General features: G+C 37.6%; 1 long non-coding RNA gene across 2 annotated transcripts in view; it reads right to left on the bottom strand.

Annotated features, from left to right (window-relative positions):
* LOC123333577 overlaps positions 1–11,078 on the bottom strand; it is a 33,929-nt gene extending 22,851 nt beyond the window's left edge. The window contains exons 1-2 of one of the 2 annotated variants that reach the window (XR_006550955.2): positions 10,854–11,078; positions 6,559–6,617 (exon numbers count right to left, since the gene is read on the bottom strand). This is a non-coding gene — a long non-coding RNA (uncharacterized LOC123333577). The other variant, XR_006550954.2, reaches the window with a different exon arrangement.
* Positions 11,079–22,247: the final 11,169 nt, after the last annotated feature.

The following is a 22,247-nucleotide window of genomic DNA, read 5'->3' as shown; positions in this document are numbered from 1 at the left end:
GTGTGGAGAAAAGGGAACCCTCCTACACTGTTGGTGGGAATATAAATTGGTATACCCACTATGGAGAACTGTATAGAGGTTCCTTAAAAAACTAAAAATAGGGTTACCCATATAATCCTGTAATCCATTCCTGGGCATATATGTGGAGAAAACTCTAATTTGAAAACATACCTACACCCCAATGTTCAAAGTAGCACTATTTACAACAGCAAGACATGGAAGAAACCTAAATGTCCATCAACAGATGAATGGATAAGATCTCACACATACACACACACATACACAATGGAATGTTACTCAGCCATAGAAAAGAATTAAATAATGTCATCTCTAGCAATATGGATGGACCTAGAAATTATCACATTAAGTAACTCAGACAAAGACAAATATCATATGACATCATGTATATGTGGAATCTAAAACCTTATATAAATGAACTCATATACAAAACAAAAATAAAACTCACAGACACAAAAAACAAATTTATGGCTAACAAAGGGGAAAGCGGGGATAAATTAGGAGTTTGAGATTAACATATATACACTGCTATATATAACATAGATAAGCAGCAAGAATCTACTGTATAGCACAGGAAACTGTAGTCAATGTCTTATAATAGCCATGATGAAAAAGAATCTGAAAAATAATATACATATATATATATATATATATATATAAAACAGTCACTCTGCTGTATACCTGAAACTAAGACAACATTGTAAATTAACTATTCTTCAATTTTTAATGGTTATAAAACTAAATACTAAAACATAAAAAAAAATGGTGCACTGAAAATGGAAGTTAGAAGATGGACATTTAGGGAGCAAGGTAATGAGACTAAGGTATCTGGCAGAGTCTTGATCAAGAGGCTTAATGTGTTGGAGCTTTCTGTTGTTTAGTCACTAAGGTCATGTCCTACTCTTTGCCATTTCCTTCTCCAGGGGCAACCTAGGGATTTAACCTGGGTCTCATGTACTGTCAGGCACATTCTTTACAACTGAGCCATCAGCAAAGCACTAAACTTTGCCAACAAAGGTCCGTCTAGTCAAGGCTATGGTTTTTCCAGTGGTCATGTATGGATGTGAGAGCTGGACTATAAAGAAAGCTGAGCACCAAAGAATTGATGCTTTTGAACTGTGGTGTTGGAGAAGACTTTTGAGAGTCCCTTGGACAGCGAGGAGATCCAACCAGTCCATCCTAAAGGAGATCAGTCCTGGGTATTCATTGGAAGGACTGATGTTGAAGCTGAAACTCCAATACTTTGGCCACCTGATGCGAAGAACTGACACATTTGAAAAGACCCTGATGCTGGGAAAGACTGAGGGCAGGAGGAGAAGCGGATTACAGAGGATGAGATGGTTGGATGGCATCACAGACTCAATGGACATGAGTTTGGGTGAACTCTAGGAGTTGGTGATAGATAGGGAGGCCTAGCGTGCTGTGGTCCATGAGGTGGCAAAGAGTCAGATATGACTAAGTGACTGAACTGAACTGAAAGTTTTGGAAACTATACTAATTCAGGTCATAAGGAAATTTTCAGAGACCTATATTTCTGCCATGTAACTGTATTTTTATGGTTAAAAGTTTAACAGATAAGTCTTCCTGAATATCTAGGTCTCATGGAAGATCACATGTTCCCAAGGCTACCAGTCTTTGTAATATGTATCTAGTACATCCTTGAGCTACAATCATGAGTCTCAGAAAATACTTGGAGTCTCTGTGAAGTCTGAGATCATCTGAGTTGAGCATGATGCTTCAGGGGAGACACAAACCTTACATTTAGAGCTGATTTAATTTGACTTTGACCTTCAGAAAGTAATGTGATATTATGATTTATATTAAGAAGTACATATTTCGTCTCTGTCCCAGTTTCTGACACAGAACTTTTAAAATCCTTTGAATTTCCTAAATGATCAGTGATAAAAATTGTTTTTTGTTATGTTAATGAATGACTTAAACATACCTATGTAATAAAACCTCCATAAGAACTCAAAAGTGATATGTATTTAAGTTTTTCTGTATGTCTTTTCATGGTAACTCATTTCTCTTTTAGCACTGAATAATATTTTACTGTTTGAATGTTCCACAGTTTAGTCATTCATCTACTAAAGAACATTTTGATTTCTTGCAAATTTTAGCAATTATGAATAAAGCTGCTATAAATATCCATATGAAGGTTTTTGTGTTTTACATACATTTATGTATGTGTGTGTGTGTGTGTGTATATATATATATATATATATATATATATCCCTGATGGCTCAGTTGGTAAAGAATTTGCCTACAATGCAGGAGATGTGAGTTTGATCCCTGGGTCAGAAGATCTCATAGAGAAGGAAATGGCAACCCATTCCAGTATTCTTGCCTGGGAAATCCTATGGATAGATGAGCCTGGCAGGCTATAGTCCAAAAGGTTACAAAGAATTGGACACAACTTAGCAACTAAACACACATACACACACATATATGCTAACTGGAAATGTAAAGAATCTAGAATATACAAATGATTTTTTAAAAGAATGGCACTGAAGACACTAGCTGATATCACAATTTACTTGAAAGGTATGTAGTATTGTATTAATATAAGGGGAGATAGTCAATAAATGAAACAGAATAAAGAAGCCACATATATAAAATTGATTTTCAACAAAAGCACCAAGGTAATTCAATGGAGAAAGAATATGTTTTCAAAAAAAAAGGGCTCTAGAGCAATTGGAAATCCACATGGTGGGGAAAAGAAACAACTTTTACCCCTTAACCTTACAACATACACACACACACAAGCTTGCAATGCATCACAGACCTACATTTAAGTGCACTAAAAGGAAAAGAAAGGTAAACTAGACCATAAAAATGTATATATCTTGCTCTTCAGAAGACATCATTAAAAAAACAAAAAGTCCACAGAAAAGCCAAGTATTTGCAAAGCATATTTCTTATAAAAGACTTCTGTCCAGAATATATAATAAACTATACAGCTCAACCATCACCATTGGACCACAATCTAATAAAAAAATGGACAAAAATATCTGAACAGACACTTCACCTAATAAGATATACAAAGGATAAATATGTAGTGAAGAGAACCTCAAGGCTATTATTTATAATGGAATCGACAGCTCAAACCACAGTGTGATACCTTCACATAACTATTATAATGCTAAAAAGGAAATGACTTACAGCCCTAAGATATTCATGAGGATGTAAGGAAACTGAAAATCTTTTTACACTGCTGTTAAGAATGCAAAAAGTTACAGCTAATTTGGAAAAAGACGTCTTTCGGTTTCTTAAAAAGTTATAAGATGATCTCAGAATTTCACTTCTTGATGGGTTAGAAAAACACACCTGTGCAAAGATTTGTACTTAAATATTCAGAGCAATGTTACTTGAAATAGTTCAAAACTGGAAACAATCCAAATGTGCTCCAACGTGTAAATAGACAAACGAAATGTGATATGTCCATATGATAGAATTCTCAAGAATAAAAAGGAATGAACTAATGATACATGCTGCTGCTACTGCTGCTGCTGCTAAGTCACTTCAGTCGTGTCTGACTCTGTGCGACCCCATAGACAGCAGCCCACCAGGCTCCCCTGTCCCTGGGATTCTCCAGGCAAGAACACTGGAGTGGGTTGCCATTTCCTTCTCCAATGCGTGAAAGTGAAAAGTGAAAGTGAAGTCGCTCAGTTGTGTCCGACTCTTAGCGACCCCATGGACTGCAGCCTACCAGGCTCCTCCACCCATGGGATTTTCCAGGCAAGAGTACTGGAGTGGGGTGTCATCGCCTTCTCCAATGATACATGCAACAATACCAATAAACCTCAAAACATTATGCTAAGTAAGAGAGATTATTTAAAAAGGGCAATTACAAGGTTTAGAACAGTGAGTGGCAAAGAAATGTTATCTAGTGATAATGGCAGCTACCACTGAATATCCATCCAGGCTTTTTAAGTAGACAGTAGTGTATCAATGCCACTCTCTGATACAGTAACAATATATGCTGTTTGCTTATCAGCACTAGGCCCCCATGTATGATTAATTTTCCATTAGGGGGATCAAATGTAGTTGGTTTGTAGGAGGTTTCTGCTTATTGATATCATATTTTCCTATAGTGTGATTACTCAATATCTGACCTCACTAACATTTGATGAAATTGATCCCTAGAGAATCTTAATTTCTCCCTCCTGTTTTCCCTTAACCACCACTGCATCTCTGCTATGGTTATTGGAAAATATAAATACTACAATACAGGAATGTAATTGTAATCAGGAATTTTCTCCAGGGACTGGAGATCATTTTGTTTCCTAAACTGGTTGGCTGGTGAGGGAGTGTGTAGGTTAATATCTGATAATCTTGCATGTCTTTGTAACTCTCTGGATGCTCTTGGAAATGAAACAGAGAAAAGACTTCACAATGATCTCAGGTTGTGAGCTGCTGCATGGAATTGTGCACAGTTGTGCTGTTGATTAGAGATTCCTGCGTACTTTCAAGCTTCAGCAGCTGTGCTGCATGGCAGGCAGCCTGGTTGGAGCTTCTCTGTGATAGGCTCAGAAACCTGGACAGACAGTTGGAGACAAGCACATAGGTGGCTGTGTGACCACTGCCAGTAGGAGTGACCCAGGAGAAACTGTCTCAGATGGCGACTCAGAGCACACATGTGGAATGTGACAGACTGAAATAAAAATCTCTAGAAATCCCTTTAGTATATTTGTGATTTGGGTAAACTGTTTAATCTCTGAGCTTCCATTTCCACTGTGATAACTGAGGCAATATATGTAAGACATTAGCACATAATAGGGGGCTTCCCTGGTGACTCAGTGGTAAAGAATCGGATTGCTAAGCAGGATTTAGTGGGTTTAGTCCCTGGGTAGAGAAGATCCCCTGGAAAAGAAAATGGCAACACTCTCCATTATTCTTGCTAGGAAATCCCATGGACAAAGGAGACCGGAGAACTACAGTCCGTGGGGTCACAAGATTTGGACACAACTTAGTGACAGGCTTTCACTTTCAGCACATAATAGAATCCAACAAATCTTTTTCCTCTTTTTTCTCTAAATCTGCTATGGAGAAAATTTCCTAAAACATGATATTATAGAAGAACTATTAATGGCAAATGGTAAATTAAAATGAGATAGAGTTCTACTGTGTAATCAACAAGATTATTGTTTCAACTGTAAATGTAGTTGTCTGCCTATTTAAAAATAGATGTTATATTTTTATGAAATTAATTTGCAATAAATGGGTAATTGTTGCTCAGTGGGTATAAAGCTTCACTTATGCAAAAGAAATAAGTTCTAGAAATCTGCTTTACAACATATTATCTATAGTTAATAACCCACTCCAGTAATCTTGCCAGGAAAATTCCATGGATGGAGGAGCCTGGTAGGCTACAGTCCATGGGGTCGCAAAGAATTGGACATGACTGGGCAACTTCAATATCAATGTGCACTTTAAAATCAGAGAAGGCAATGGCACCTCACTCCAGTACTCTTGCCTGGAAAATCCTATGGATGGAGGAGCCTGGTAGGCTGCAGTCCATGGGGTTGCACAGAGTCGGACATGACTGAGCGACTTCACTTTCACTTTTCACTTTCCTGCATTGGAGAAGGAAATGGCAACCCACTCCAGTGTTCTTGCCTGGAGAATCCCAGGGACGGGGGAGCCTGGCGGGCTTCCGTCTATGGGGTTGCACAGAGTTGGACACGACTGAAGAGACTTAGCAGCAGCAGTAGCACTTTAAAATATGTTATTAGTAGAGCTGGTGTTAAGTGTTCTTCTCACAAAAACAAAACCAAAGAACAAAAACCATAAAAGGACAAGGAAATTTCTGAAAGTGATGAATATACGTAGCACGTTGATCATGGTGATTGGTACCATAGTTGTGTATATAGGTCCAGACTCATCAAAAAGTATACTTTAAACATATGCAATTTAAAAATTATAGGTCATTTATACACAATAAAGGAGAAGGCAATGGCACCCCACTCCAGTACTCTTGCCTGGAAAATCCTATGGACAGGGGAGCCTGGTAGGCTGCAGTCCATGGGGTCACTAAGAGTCCGACAAGACTGAGCGACTTCACTTTAACTTTTCACTTTCATGCATTGGAGAAGGAAATGGCAACCCACTCCAGTGTTCTTGCCTGGAGAATCCCAGGGATGGGAGAGCCTGGTGGGCTGCCGTCTATGGGGTCGCACAGAGTCGGACACGACTGAAGTGACTTAGCAGCAACAGCGTACACAATAAAGCTTAAAAAGCATTCTCACTGACTTCTTAATTTTTCATTAAGATCAGTTATTTAAACTTACAGCTATCTCAAAACTATTATATTTTTAGTTCATATAACCAAATTCCTATTGGATATTTACTTAAAATAAAAAGACAGCCTTAATGAAATTTAAGTTAATTTCACTTGCTTAAAATGTTAACTAAAAAAAAATCCTCCTTTTTATTTTTAATTCAGATATATTTGGTGTGAAGATATAATTGCAATTTTAAATTAACTTGTCTTGTACCTTCAGGGACAACATAATGAAAGTAATTTTGCAGAGAACTGACCTTTTCTCTGTGGTCTTCAGCAAGATGAGCCCCACCAAAATGAATCAATACACTGGAATCTGTTTTAGGGGGAAAATATATTATATTAAAAACAATGTCATAGCATTTCTCTTAATTTATATCTACTCTTATTTCAAATGTTTAATCTATTTTAAAATTAATAATTATAATAAATATTTTAATGTTTTAGATAATGTATACAATTATAATAAATAATTAAATTATAATAAAATTAACCATCAAATATTTGAGCCATACTTTTTTTTTCCTACCCAAAGTATTAATTTTTTAACCAGGGCTTGAGTAGATGCATAATCCTGTGACCTTTATTAATAGTCTAAATGTTGTTGCTTTAGATGTGACTTCTGAAACACATCCCTTGAGTGTACAATTCTGTTCTCCTTAGTGCAATATTAGCGGTGACTGGAACTTAGTAGGATGACGATGCTCTGAGGAAAGATTTGGTATTTCGGTGGTCAGAATAAATAGATACCTGAACAGGACACATATACTCTCTGCCCTTATCTTTATCAGGGTCCCTGTCTGCTCAGCCCACTGCTAATTTCTATTAATCTTCCTTTGGGGTATTTCAGTCCGTATTCTCATCTGAAGAGCAGGAAGTTTAACTGAATCACTAACATCATGCTCAGGTTTTTGTATGTTCCTTTTAACACCTTCCAAGTCACAGGTCTGTACTATAGACCAAGTCTAAAATTACCACCTGTTAGACGTGCAGGTATTTATTATTTTTACTCAGATCGTCTGTCACTGGGGTGCTCCCACCAGGTTGGCCCTCTCAGCCTTGCTAAGAATCTGAACCATACTTAAGCTCATGAATATCAGAAATGCCTAGCTATGTTTGGAGGGAACAGCTCATGCGGTTCTGCTCTTTTGCCCTGCGGAGGTCACCATGTGGTCCTAGTTTTCTTCCTGCTCTTCAGCTGGTATCCTATCAAACCTGGGTCTCCTACATTGCAGGCAGATTCTTTACCGTTTGAGCCTCCAGGTCTTAGCCGCTGATATCCCAACATGCTCCCAAAGACACTTGTATACAGGCACCCACCACAGAATTTCTTAAGCTGAAAATGGAGTTAAGGAGTTAAGCCTCTCCATGTAATGACAGTTTTCACAATTCATTTCTACCCATTTAAGTTTCCCTACAGTGAAAATAGGGGCTTCCTAGGTGGCTCCGTGGTAAAGAATCCCCCTGACAATGCAGGAGACACAGGTTTGATCCCTGGGTCCAGAAGATCCCCTGGAGAAGGAACTGGCAACCCACTCCATTATCCTTGCCTGGAGAATTCCATGGACAGAGGAGCCTGATGAGCTACAGTCCATGGGGCCGCAAGGAGTCAGACATGACTTAATGAGCACTCATGCACGCACAGTGAATATAAACCCTCTGGAATGAATTATCTCACCTAGGTGGTGTTGATCCCAGAGTGCTAATGTATTAATTGATGTGACGTCTATTCCACATTGGGATTTCATAGGGGAAGTGAATTTCACTTCACTGGAAATTTGATATAAATGTCAATATAGTTTAAGATCATTTAACATTTCAGCAAATATAACCTTCCTTACAAAACAGCATGGAGTCTATATGATGAAGCAGTACCCACAGAATAAATAGTACTAGAAGACTTACAAAAATATCTAAGAAATAAAAGGACACTGGGTAATTCACACAATTTCATGCAAAATGCTTTCATATTTATTAAGGATTTTTTTCAAAATAACATAAAAGAAAAATATTATGATGGCTTTGTCAATTAGTAACATTCTGCCCATCTTGTTCAAATGAATTTTGTTAATGGGTTTATTGTAGGGGTTAATAGCATGGCCCCAGGAGCCAGAATCCTGGGGTTCAGATCCAAGCTCTATCCCCCGGTAGCAGGGCAAGTTTTATTTTTCTTACCTTAGTCTAATCTATTAAATGGGGATAACAACAGTAATGATCTCAAAGGACTCTTCTGAAAGCTGAGTTAAATATGGAAAGTGCTTAGGACAGCTTCTGGGTCATAAAAAGTGTCATGTTACATGTGAACTAGGATTACTATTATTAGAAATAGTAGCAATAGTATAATTATTTTTAAAAACAGTGCCTTAAAATGAGAAAACCAAGAATAAAAACATAGAAATGTTTTCCTGGTTAAATAAAAAGCTATGACAATAAAACAAAAATTTTTTTAAGCTAGAGTAATGTAAAGGACAACTTTTTGAATTTTCTGCATTTAGCCATTAGTTAAAATATTAAGCACAACTTACTATTCTTAAATGGTACATTGGAATGACATTATTAACAAAGGGGAAAAAAAAAACATTCACTAAACAATGTGTTTTGCATTTGGAAACAAAAGCACCATGTCAAGAATCTAAATAAAGAAGCAGTGGATTTTGGAAGCAAGTTGGCTCCTTCTATGCATTACCTAAAGTGTTGCAGAATCAGTACAGTGATAAATGCTCAATCACAAGGCATTCCATCAATGTAGCATGCCACTAAAATGAAAAGCAGGCATCACTTTCCAGATAAAACACACACATTCTGGGAAAAGCGAAAGCAAAAATCAAGATAATGTTTTAGCAAAGGTTGAACTTTCTGTGCTCAACATTCATCTCTGCTCACAATAGAAACTGTCATAAATGTCTTTAACACAATCCACTACCTGATGTAACACCTAATGGCTTAATATATACTAATTACTGTTGACAGTCATTTAACACACTGAACAGTCTTGTCAACATGTTTAGTTTGTAGACAAATTTGAAACAGTTTCCTTCAAACCTTGTGTGTATGTGTGTGTGTGTGTGTACATGTGCACAAATTTAAGAGCTCATGATACTTATATGTTAGCTTTGTTTTCCATAGTAGAGTCCTTACTGCTTTGGAATGACATTTACAGCAGACTTAAAAGAAATCAGACATAATTTTTGACATGCATTGATTTTCATCATTTGCATAATTACTAGTAGACCAAATATTTGATCTGTAGTTGAAATCTAAAATGGTGACATTTTAAATTTATCTCCATAGATAGTCATTTCAGAACTAGGAAATAAAGGGTATTTTCTAAAGAGAACATTGTTTCATAATTATCTAGCAAAATCATATACCAGAAGTCTAACGTTCATTTCTAAAAAAGGGTATCCCTACATAGGTCCTTGGTTACAGGTTTTGATCTTATGACACCAGTCATATAAAAATAGGTGTATTTTTCTATTCAATGAAACTGATTGCATACAAAAGTTGTAAACCCACATAGCATTATTCAAAACAGAGTAGTGCCTGTCAAAGGCCACTGTCAAGTCTCTTTCAGAAACCCAAAGACTGGGAAATTACTGAAGACAAAAAGTTACAGAATATCTGAAAAAGGTTGGGAAGATCCCCTGGAAAAGGGAATGGCAACCCACTCCAGTATCCTTGCCTGGAGAAACCCATGGACAGAGGAGCCCAGCAGGCTTAGTCCATGGGGTTGCAAAGAGGGAGATATGAACAAGCAATGAACACTTTTCACAGAAGCATAGCCAGACCAGATACAATTGTGAATCAGAATAGATAAAAACACACCCCCTGTACCTGCACCTTGACCTTTAAACTCAGTTAAGACTCAAGCCCCCAACCTTCAGGGCCAAAGCCACTCTATGCGTCTGGCCCCTTTCCTATCTTAGAAAGTAAATAAAAACTCTTTTCTTCCCTTGTTAATACTTTCAAGAATTCTTTCACAACCCACACCTGCTCACCTAACAAATGTCAAATGATTTTTCCTGTCTTTGAAATAAAATGAAACAATTTACACGACTTAAGTGAATTAGTGTTAAGTTGGCAAGACAAGGATTCCTAGACATGTAGGACATTCTTTCTGCATCTGGAGGCAAAGTGAATCGTCAGCCATCACCTCCCATCCAGGCACTAACAGAACTGACCATGGCAGCTAAGAACGTGGCTCAACACAACTCAGGCACTGAAACACGTCTGCACTGTGACTACCTGTGCTGCTTCTGTGCAGGGGGTCCTGGACATGGGCAGCACTGATTTTGTATTTCTAAATTGTTTCTGCCTAAAGGAATAGTAGAGGTAACAACAAAAGGAGAAAAGAAGAGAGAACGAAAACACCACAGGGATAAAAGCAAGATGTCGTGGGAGCAGGTTACCTGTCTCGGCAGGCTTTAAGTGAAAACCTGTTTCCCTGTCTCTTGCATCCTTCTGAAGCCACCCACCCTCTTTGGTTTGTGATCTCTCCTTCCAACTTCAAAACCAGCCACACCGCACCCCCCTGAACCTTCTCCATTTTCACCTTTCTCTCCAACCAAAGCTGGGAAAGTTGCTCTACTTTGAAGGAGTCATTGATTGGACTGGCTCCACATGGATGATCTAGGCTACTCTCTCATCTGAAGGTCCTTACCTTTAATCATACCTGCAAACTTGCTTTTGACATATAAAGGAAATACATTCACAGGTGTGGACTTTTAGTGGGTTGTTATTCTGCCTATCAGGCTTCCCTGGTGGCTCAGGGGTCAAGAACCTGCCTGCTAATACAGGAGATGGAGGTTCAATCTATGGGTCATCAAGTACCCCCTGGAGGAGGAAATGGCAACCCACTCCAGTATTCTTGCCTGGAGAATCCCATGGACAGAGGAGCCTGGTGCACTACAGTCCATAGCATTGCAAAGAGTCACGCACAACTCTGCATTTCATGACTGAGCACAGCACAGCACATTCTGCCTACAATACTCAGTTTCAAAGAAGTTAGTATGGTTTTCCAAGTGAATTTAAATTCTCTTCAAGTATCAAAGAAACCTTTCTCAGTGACTGCCTGCCACAAAGATGCTCACAACTATAAACATTACAATAAAATATCATATAGTTCACACCCAGAGTTCAGTTCAATTCAGTCACTCATTCATGTCCGACTCTTTGCAACCCCATGAATCGCAGCATGCTAGGCCCCTCTGTCCATCACCAACTCCTGGAGTCCACCCAAACCCATGTCCATTGAGTCTGTGATGCCATCCAACCATCTCATCCTCTGTCATCCCCTTTTCCTCCTGCCCTCAATCTTTCCCAGCATCAGGGTCTTTTCGAGTGAGTCAGCTCTTTGCATCAGGTGGCCAAAGTATTGGAGTTTCAGCTTCAGCATCAGTCCTTCCAATGAATACCCAGGACTGATCTCCTTTAGGATGGACTGGTTGGATCTCCTTGCAGTCCAAGGGACTCTCAAGAGTCTTCTCCAACACCACAGTTCAAAAGCATCAATTCTTTGGTGCTCAGCTTTCTTCACAGTCCAACTCTCACATCCATACATGACCACTGGAAAAACCATAGCCTTGACTAGAGGGACCTTTGTTGACAAAGTAATGTCTAGAGTAATCATCACTAAATCATAATAAATTTTGAATTTCTAATCATGACTAGTTTTATAAAATCAATAGTGGATTTTATCTCTGATAAAATAATGAGCCAGATTTTCTAGGGAAATTACTAAATGGGGAATCAAATTCAATGACAATTGCCATTTCTTCTATCCACTTTAGTGTGAAATTCTTTTATGATATAAAGCACAAAGCATAAAACTAATATAATTGACTGATGCAAAAAAAATAACAAACAGACAACCTGATATAACTAGCCCAATATTTTCTTTTTTTTTATTTCTTGGCTTTATTTTTTTTATTTTTTTTTTGGTTTTCTTTTTTTTTTATTTTATTTTATTTTTAAACTTTACAAAATTGTATTAGTTTTGCCAAATATCAAAATGAATCCGCCACAGGTATACATGTGTTCCCCACCTGAACCCTCCTCCCTCCTCCCTCCCCATACCATCCCTCTGGGTCGTCCCAGTGCACTAGCCCCAAGCATCCAGTATCGTGCATGGAACCTGGACTGGTCAACAAGATGCTTACATATGGTTGATTCCTAGGGAAATTTCTCTGAATCAAGAGAGGAGAGTCTTGCCAGCACTGTCGTTCTTATCTGATGTCTTTGGGGGTACAGAGAACCATTTCAGTGGAATGTCCCACCCAAGGCCTAGGAATAAGAACCAGTGTTGTTTTGTTAAACATTACCAGATCATTGGGTGGGGCTTGTTCTTATATTGTTCTATGGGGAGATCCCCTGGAGAAGGGAATGGCTACCCACTCCAGTATTCTTGCCTGGAGAATTCCACAGACAGATTAGTCTGGAGGGCTACAGTCTGGAGGGTCACAAAGTGTGGGATATGACTGAGCAACTAACAGTTTCATTGGGCTTCCCAGGTGGTGCTAATGGTAAAGAACCGGGCTGCGAATTCAGGAATAGAAACTTTAGAGATGTGGGTTCAATCCCAGGTCAGGAAGATCCCCTGGAGGAGGAAATGGCAACCCACTCCAGCATTCTTGCCTGGAGAATCCCATGGACAGAGGAGCTTGGCAGGGGACAGGCCCTAGGGTCGCAAAGAGGAAGAAGTGACTGAAGTGACTTAGCAGCAGCAGCACGTTCACATAAGCTCTGAATAGGAAGCTAGAGTTTAGCTCTTTTCATTGATGGTCCAGCTGGGCCCTCTAATATCTGATTTAGTATCCCATAGGTGACCTACTCTGAAATAACCTTCAAATTAATACATTCCTAGTTGCTAGGAAATTCAGGGTTAATTCTGTGCTTCAAATACCCAGACTGACATCATTATTTAAAATTATAACAGTTAATAAATAACATAAGCAAAATCTTGGGCTTGAGAAAATTTCAGCTGATTGGGATACTGTGTTTCTAAAGCAACAAGAGTTTAACTTCTGGAAACTGAAGAAATTTAAAAACGATTCTAGTCCTCAAAATGGTTACTGTGTAAATCAAATTAGGGCTTGACAATGCAGAAACTTCTTATCATTCAATACTATTCCCAAACCATCTAATCAATAGGAGCATTGTCCATGGGAATACAATATAGATGTCACCTTGGCCTCTTAAACTTCGGTCAGATGGCACACTGCTGTGAAAGGAATGCTCATTCTGGAAGCAATTGATGAAAAGCAGTTGGCATTTCAAGAGCAATAGGTAGAAAGTCTTATCTTCAATACCGCCTCTGGCAGAGGCCAATAATCTTAAAGAAATGTATCCTTTGAGATAGAATTGTTGGTACTTTATATTACTTCATTGATTTTATCCCCTAAAGTTCCATAAGTCAGGATTCTTACAGCTCTGTTCATCCTATAATTCCACAGCAAAGAATCTACACTGTAAGGAAAGATTTGGAGATCTGGGGTAAGATTTCTTAAGAATGGAGTCCTGGGACTTCTAGTAATTTATTTCTTTGCCATAGAAATCTGCATTAATTTCCTGATGGTTATCAACTAAACCACCACACCAAGGGAATGACCTAAAGTTTAAACAGCTGCTATTTTATTCGAAAATACTGATTCCAAAAATAAAAGGTGGTATATTGTTTTACATGGAGAAGGAAATGGCAACCCACTCCAGTACTCTTGCCTAGAAAATCCCATGGACGGAGGAGCTTGGTGCAGGCTACTGTCCATGGGGTCGCAAAGAGTTGAATATGGAAAACTATACCCAAAGTTAGAAAATAATATATGTAATTACAATCATATCTATATATGCGCTCATTTATATCATACTTACAGGTATTTCAAAGAGTGAATCTGCCAAAAATAGACCTTCCCTATCAGAATGAAAATTAAACAGTTTTTAATATAGCCATTATATTCCGCTCTGTATCCTTTTCAGTTTGGTTTTCAAGATGATCTCCTCTACATCTGACTTCAAAATGTATTTTATGAAACATATATAGACATATGGATGTGTGTGTGTGTGTGTGTATATATATATATAAATGGGTAAACTGCTTTTATACAAGACTTACACAACTTAAAATGAACTCAATTTAACAAGAATATCTTTATAAACTGGAAAGTATTTGAATAAAAATAGCATCCTTTAGGAAAAATAGGTATGAAAATAAATGATCCAAAAATAACGATACTTGAATAAAATCTAGTTTTGAAGCAAAGCCAACATGAACACATAGTATGCATATATATTTGCACATACACTTTAAGTAGTTAACTACCAAAATTTTAAAATTAATACTGGAATATAAAAACACAATTTTAATAAAAGTTTTTGTACTGATTAATTTTGAATAGAATTATTCAAAATTCTATTCAATTTTAGAATAGATGCTGACATAATGTAAGAATTTTTGTATATTTTTACTTTGTTTTTGAAATTAAAAAATGGAATGAGCCTAAGATTCTGTTCAGTTATTTCACTCATTTGAATGGTTTGCATACTTACTCTTCCCTTTATCTTTATATTAATATATAAAATACTCACAGTGTTATAGTGTGTTGCATTCAAGCTGCCAACACTGGAAACTGAATCTCCAGGATTTACAGCCAATTCCTCAAAGTCATATTACTATTACTATTGTACTTCTTCAAAGAAAAAAAAATTTACACATCCAGATATTGTATGTGATCATTTTCTCTTCGTTATAGTATTTTCAAAGCAATTTGAAATAAATTTCTCTTCAGAATAATACCTTTAATTTCCTCTACAATGTAATTTTTTTAAAAAATTGATTTTATTTCTTGTGTCTAACGAGAATAAGAGTATCCATTTTATTTACCTAGAAGTAATCAACTGGGCTTCCCTGGTGGCTCAGTGGTAAAGAGTCCATCTGCCAGTGCAGGGACGCAGACTTGATTCCTGCGTTGGGAAGATCCTCTGGAGAAGGAAATGGCAACCCACTCCAGTATTCTTGCCTGGGAAATCTCATGCACAGAGGAGCCTGGTGGGCTACGGTCCATGGGGTCGTAAAGACTCAGACACGACTGAGTGACTAAACAACAACAAATGTTTTAGAATAATTCTTCTATTATGTATTTTGAAGATGCTTCCCTACACACCTGATATTATTTTATTTATATTTTCCTCCTCTGAAATCATAAATATGAAGAAATAGAAACTTTGTGGTGGTAACAAGCATCGTGTTAAATTACCATTGACATGAAAGGTCTATTCTGCATACAATGCAAATCAGGAATGCTTATGTTCATAACCCAGTTAAACTGAGAGTTCTACGAAAAGCACTATATCTGGACATTCTGAAAAACGCCAAGAGTCAGCCAAGATAGTGGCCAAAGGATTTGTGCCATAAATTGTTTGAGCATAAATTATTTGAAGTTTAAATCTTGTATTATACAAATCTTGTTGCTGTTGTTTACGCGCTAAGTTGTGTCCAACTCTTTTATGATCCCAAGGACTGCAGCCCGCCAGGTTCCTCTGTCCATGGGATTCTCCAGTCAAGAATATTGGAGTGGATTGCCATATCCTTCTCCAAGGGATCTTCCCAACCCAGGGATCAAACCTGAATCTCCTGCATTGGCAGGCAGACTCTACCACTGAGCTACCTGGTTCCCATACACCAAGCAAAAATCAGAAATTTTTAAAAGTACCTTTAATGTTTCAAAAGTATTTTGGTTTATTGGTTGATTTGTATCCCTCCTCTAGGAATTTCAGTATTAAGAGGAATCTATTTTCAGATCCCTCACATATTAATCAAATATTATTGAGAAAAACTTACATCATAAACAAATATCAAAAGTTACATAAAAGGTATGTTAATGTAATCCCACCCTCTCAGCCAATGTATTAAAGAAGAAATAGGTTGAATTAAAAAAACTGATAAAAACATAACAGACTTCTACATTTTAATATAATCCACCTTGCTTTTTAGAAGCAGTGCTACTGAAATATGTGAAATAAAATTACATATGTAAGATTTGATTATGCGTGTACCAATATTCCTCCTGGGCTAACAACAAATCTAGGCGCTAAACTTCCATTTTATCTTCCTCTTAAAGGAAATACTTTTTCTCTGTAGCTAGCTCAGTTTTAATATAATGATATCTGCTCAAAGTCTCCCTGTTCCCTAAGACCCATGGAACTCAGTGTTACTTCTGTCTTAAGACACTACACTAGACACGAACAACTGAATTTGCATGGCAAGACATAGTCGTCTTGTTCTTCTCTAAAACAGCTCTACAGCGTTAGCAGTGCCAGTTTCTTCTCAGAAAGCTACCTTAATGTATTCGTATGCTTAACATCCACAGTTATACATAGAAATGGATCATTTCTCATTTTTCAAATATGATTTTATCAGTAAAAGGCTTAGAAAATCTGTAATTTTAAAAGCAACTTTAACTTTAAAAAGCATAATTAAATTAAATGTTACTGGGTTACCAATCTTATACCACCTGACTCCCACCCAATAGCCTCATGGAATAAATCAGAAGACAGGTGAAAATAGAGAGTTTCATATAACAAGTTTATCAACTCACAGGTATTGATGTGCTGTGTGTTACAATTGCAACAACTTGGTAATTCATGAGAATTCTCAACCAACTTACCAGATTCAACAGTTCACTGAAGGCTACAACAAATAAAGCCTAATGTAAATTCTGTAATTGCATTCATATCAGAGAATATGCAATACATAATAGGTAGGGAAGGAGTGATGAATGTTAATATAAATTCATCTATGAAATAATAGGAATAAAAATTGTAAATATTTAACCCATGCCTGGGTTGCAATGAAATGTCACAGAGATTATGCAGAAAATTGAAATAAACTGTAAATTGGGGAACATTAATTCTTTCCCAATGCTCTACTAAAGCATACAGTTTGGTAGACAAACAAGTAATTAATGGAATAAAAATTACTATGTACATATGGTATCATTTTGTGTTTGCTTCTCAAAAAATTCTACATAAACTGAAGTTTTTTTCTAATATTAGTATATCTTTCATAAATTTAAGGAATTTTTTGCTTGTCACACATAGTTTATTATCAAACCTCTTAAATATAAATATATAAAGTTTAGTAATAATTTTAATACCACATAGAGGACAGAAATATATAACCCATCCTAATTGTTTTTTCTTAGCCACCTAGGTTCAGACTTCAAGTCAAATTTATACTTTGAACACAAACTATTAAATAGAATTCTATCAGACATCATGACCTAAAATGGATCTTGGGAATCAAACCCACAGAACCCAATCAGAATACAACATTTCATGATGTTTTCTTAATAGGCCCTTGGAAAACGTTGTGCAGATGTTTGTAGAACAAAATATCATCCATCCTAGATGTTACCCAGAGTCAACTTACCAACACTGGATCAAACCAGGGAATAACTTTTCACAAGGATTTTAGGCTTCCTTAATTAGCTTTTAAATGTTTGTTCACAAATCATTAACCACTTAACAAGAGGCTGAAGGACTATAGGACTTAACACTGAATATATATTTCCACCGAAGAACAGTCAGGAATGAGCACAAAACAGACCTGATATTGGCATCAGAAAGAAAATACTGGGCACAAAAGTATGTTATACTAGTATTGTAAGGGAAATATTAACTCTGACTTTTGTTTCTTTAATAATCAGTCTCTTCTCTCAATCACGATATAAAGTATATAGGTATTTTAAAGGACTTTAAATGCAATACTTAATCTCTGAGGGAAGCAAACGCTAAATGAATTGTAACTGTTTATACTACTTCTGTTTTGTTTGTATACATTCCTATTTCTCTCCTCTAAATCATTTCTATTTTTTTTTAATGGAGGATGCCATGACTATCAGCCAAAGTTCCAAATGATTAAAAAAATTCCACCATAATTCAATTACTCAATATTTCAGATACTAACACATCTGCAATGGGTTCCCATGAATAACCTTTTCTTTCTTTGAGAAAATATTTGTGCTTCTTCTAAGAATGTATGAATCAGGATAATATTATTATTCTGATACTCAAAACTCTTTTAGAACATCTAGAAAAAAAAAAAAAACCTTTATTTCCAACTCTGTGTATTTGTTTCTTGTTTCAGAGATCAAAATTTTTCTCTTGGAAAAAGGAAGATTCAGTTGAGGAAGGAAGGGAAGAAAGAAGGAAGGGAGGAAGAGAGGGAGAAGAGAATACAGGGAGGAAAGAAGGGAGGGAGGGAGGTTGGATGGGAGAAATATTAATAAAAAATAGGTCTCACAACCAGCTTTAGTACAGTCAGCTTGCCATATCTGTGGGCTTAGCATCAGCAGATTTAACCAGACTCAGATCTTATACTGTTTATGATCCCTGGTTGGTTGAATCCATGTTGTGGAACCCAGGATACCAATGCCCACCGTCACAGGATGTGAGCATCTGTGGATTTTGGTATCTACAGCAGATCCTGGAACCAATTCCCAACAGATACTGTGGAATGGGGGTTTCCCACGCGGCTCTAGTGGTAAGGAACTTGCCTTCTAATGCAGGAGATGTAAGAGATGTGGGTTCGATCTCTGGCTCAGGAAGATCCCCTGAGAAGGAAATAGCAGCCCACTCCAGTGTTCTTGCCTGAGAATCCCATGGACAGAGGAGCCTGGCAGGCTACAGTCCATGGGGTCGCAAAGAGTCGCACATGACTGAAGGGACTTAGCATTCACACACTGTGGAATGACTATACCATGAAAGAAAGTCTTAAGCAAAATTATGTGTAGCATTTAATCCTTAGCCAAAAGATAAACCAAGCTGGTACGTTATGTAAACTGTTTGATCTAAATGAAGTAAAATCTCAATTGTTGTGTTGTAAATGTTTTCAACGTGTGCATTAAAAATACAATTACTATATTATAATCTTATTAAATGTTTGGATAAAAACTACCCCGCTGGACATATTCTTTTCTAAAAATGCTAATGCAAGCCTCAAGTTGAGAATTTTAATATATTGACCTATCAGTTGGTAAATTGCAGGTTAGCAGAACTGCACATGTTGCAAATCAAATAATTCACAGTACTACCAAGCAATATTCATGTGTATACAACTATTCTAAACACAAAGTGTCAGCCTGCGGTTTCATTCATTCCATAAATATTTATTGAGCACACTCTGTGTGACATGGATTGTTCTGGGAACTGGAACTACTGTGCAAAGCAAGGCATAGTTTTCATAGGTAGAACACTTACTTGAGTAAATACTTTGCTTTCTGAATTAAGGGAGTTCTTTAACAGAACAAATAAATACATATTAGGGTTGACAACCTCATTTTTTCTAATTGTTACCTTTTTAATTAAGGTTTACAATAATAAATATCTTTGTCTAATATCTCTTTCCCTATAACTACCAATGTCTAATCTGGGGCATAGAGGAAAGAATTGAAACAAGTCTCTTAATGTTACACTCAGAACTTTTAAAATACAGTCCACTATATATATGTGTGTAATATATATATATATATAATACATATATATGTGTGTGAATATATATATACATATTATTAAGAAAGGGTAATTACATTACCTAACTCATCCCATCCTCTGATGACTCATAAACCTAAGCTATTTCACTGGACTTACTGTAGCTCAAGTGGTAAAAAATCTGCCTGTGATGCAGGAGACCAAGGTTCAATCCCTGGGTAGGAAAGATTCTCTGGAGAAGGGAATGGCAATGTACTCCAGTATTCTTGCCTGGAGAATTTCATGGACAGAGATGCCGGGCAGGCTACAGTTTGTGGGGTCGCGAAGACTCGGACACAACTGAGCAACTAACACACACACACACAACCACTTCTTACACTATAAAACCTTTACCTACTGGCTTCTCTGTCTCAGTGAATCACAACCCCATTTTTGTAGTAGCTCAGAGCCATTGGGGCTTTCCTGATAGTTCAGTTGGTAAAGAAACCACCTGCAATGCAGGAGACCCCAGTTCGATTCTTGGGTCAGGAAGACCTGCTGGAGAAGGGATAGGCTACACACTCTAGTATTCTTGGGCTTTGCTCATGGCTCAGCAGGTATAGAATCTGCCTGCAATGAGGGAGACCTGGTTTCCACCCCTGGGTTGGGAAGATCCCCTGGAGAAGGGAAAGGTGACCCACTCCAGTATTCTGGCCTGGAGAATTCCATAGACTGTATAATCTATAGGGTCACAAAGAGCTGGACATGACTGAACGACTTTCACTTTCACTTTTCAGACCCCAAACTTTGACGTTATCTTGCATCCTCGCTTTGTCTCATACCTGATCTCTGACTCCTTAAGAGAATCTGTTACCTTGATGATAATAATTGTAGTTAATACTACTATATGCCAGAAAGTGTTCTGAATTCTGTATATATATATATATATATATATTTTCACTACTTTAATCCATGCATAATCTCCCAAGTGTTTTGCTTTATCATGCCCACTTAACAGATAAGAAAACTAAGGCACAAAGATGTTAAGTAACTGCTCTGAGGGCACCAGTTAGGAGGCAGAGGAGTCAGAGTCCACCCTTGACTGTGACCAAGATGGCCATAATTGCCCCCTCACCTTATGAACTTCAGAAAGATTTCTTCTAGACTTTAGGACCCTTTAGAGCATGTACTTTAGAAAACTTGTAATTAGAAATTATTTCTCTGGCCCTCTGAAAGGTAGATAGGTTTTCTCCCAGCCTCTTGCTAGTCTTTTTAAAATATACAATTTATCTTTTTAATTGAAGGATAATTACAATATTGTGTTGGTTTCTGTCATACATCAACATGAATCAGCCATAGGCAGACATACGTATGTCCACTCCCCATTGAATCTCCCTCCCACTTCCCATCCCATCCCACCCCTCTAGGTTTTTACAAAGCCCCAGTTGAGAGAGTATCATAGAAACATATGCACTACCATATACAAAATACTCGGTGGGAATTTGTTGCCAACTTTTGCAAGCCATGTCTATCTTTCTCAGGGAGCTGGGAGCTGTCCTTTGAGATATAACCATGGAATAAGACAGTGCCTTATCTCCCAGTCTCTGGGAGATAGAAGCATAACTTAAGGAAGTAACAATTAATAAACACAGATGGCCTTGAAATTCCCTGGCAGTCCAGTGGTTAAGGCTCAGTGTGCTCAATGCTGGGGCCACGGCCTCCATCCCTGGTCAGGGAACTAAGATCCCACAAGCTGTATGGTGCATCCATAAACACAAAAATCAAACATAAAACCAAACATAGATGGCCTAATCACACTGCTCAACTTCCCTTCCCAGAGACTTTTCCACTAGCTTATTCCAGTGCTTAAAAATTCTTGTACCTTTTTATCTTTTTCAGAAAAACTGAGTGCAATCTCTCTCCACTACTGCAACAGTCTTGAATAACATGTCCTTTGTCTGTTTAATTCATCCAGTGCCATTTTCCTTTGACAGGTGACATGCTAGAATTTCAAAGTATAAGCTGAATGCAATCATTCCCTGCCATCCACACTATCACCCCAATCTTATCCCCCATCATCACATTTGGATTATCTTCCTTCACGTCTTCTTTCCTCCCTTCAGTCTACATTTATTAGCTGATGTGCACATGCTAAGTCACTTTGGTTATGCCTGACTCTTTGAGACCCTATGGACTGTAGCTCACCAGGCTCCTCTGTCCATGGAGATGGTCAAAGTATTGGAGCTTGAGCAACAGGCCTTCCAATGAATATTCAGGACAGTAAGAGGTCCATAAATATTGGTTATATGAATGAATTTATGTGACTATCTTCTTTTCCATCAGAGCCAGGATCTCCCTGGTTCCCAGTCACCATAGACACCCTTTCCACACAACTGGGGCCACCTGTCCCCCTTTGCAGGCTCAGTCCTACACCGGCTTGTCATAGTCAATCTGGGGAGAAATAAACTAAAGAGCCTTCCTTCAT

This window comes from Bubalus bubalis, chromosome 5, assembly GCF_019923935.1.
Source record: "Bubalus bubalis isolate 160015118507 breed Murrah chromosome 5, NDDB_SH_1, whole genome shotgun sequence".
In the NCBI taxonomy this organism is placed as follows: Eukaryota; Metazoa; Chordata; class Mammalia; order Artiodactyla; family Bovidae; genus Bubalus; species Bubalus bubalis.
This window is presented reverse-complemented; position numbering and strand designations above follow the sequence as displayed.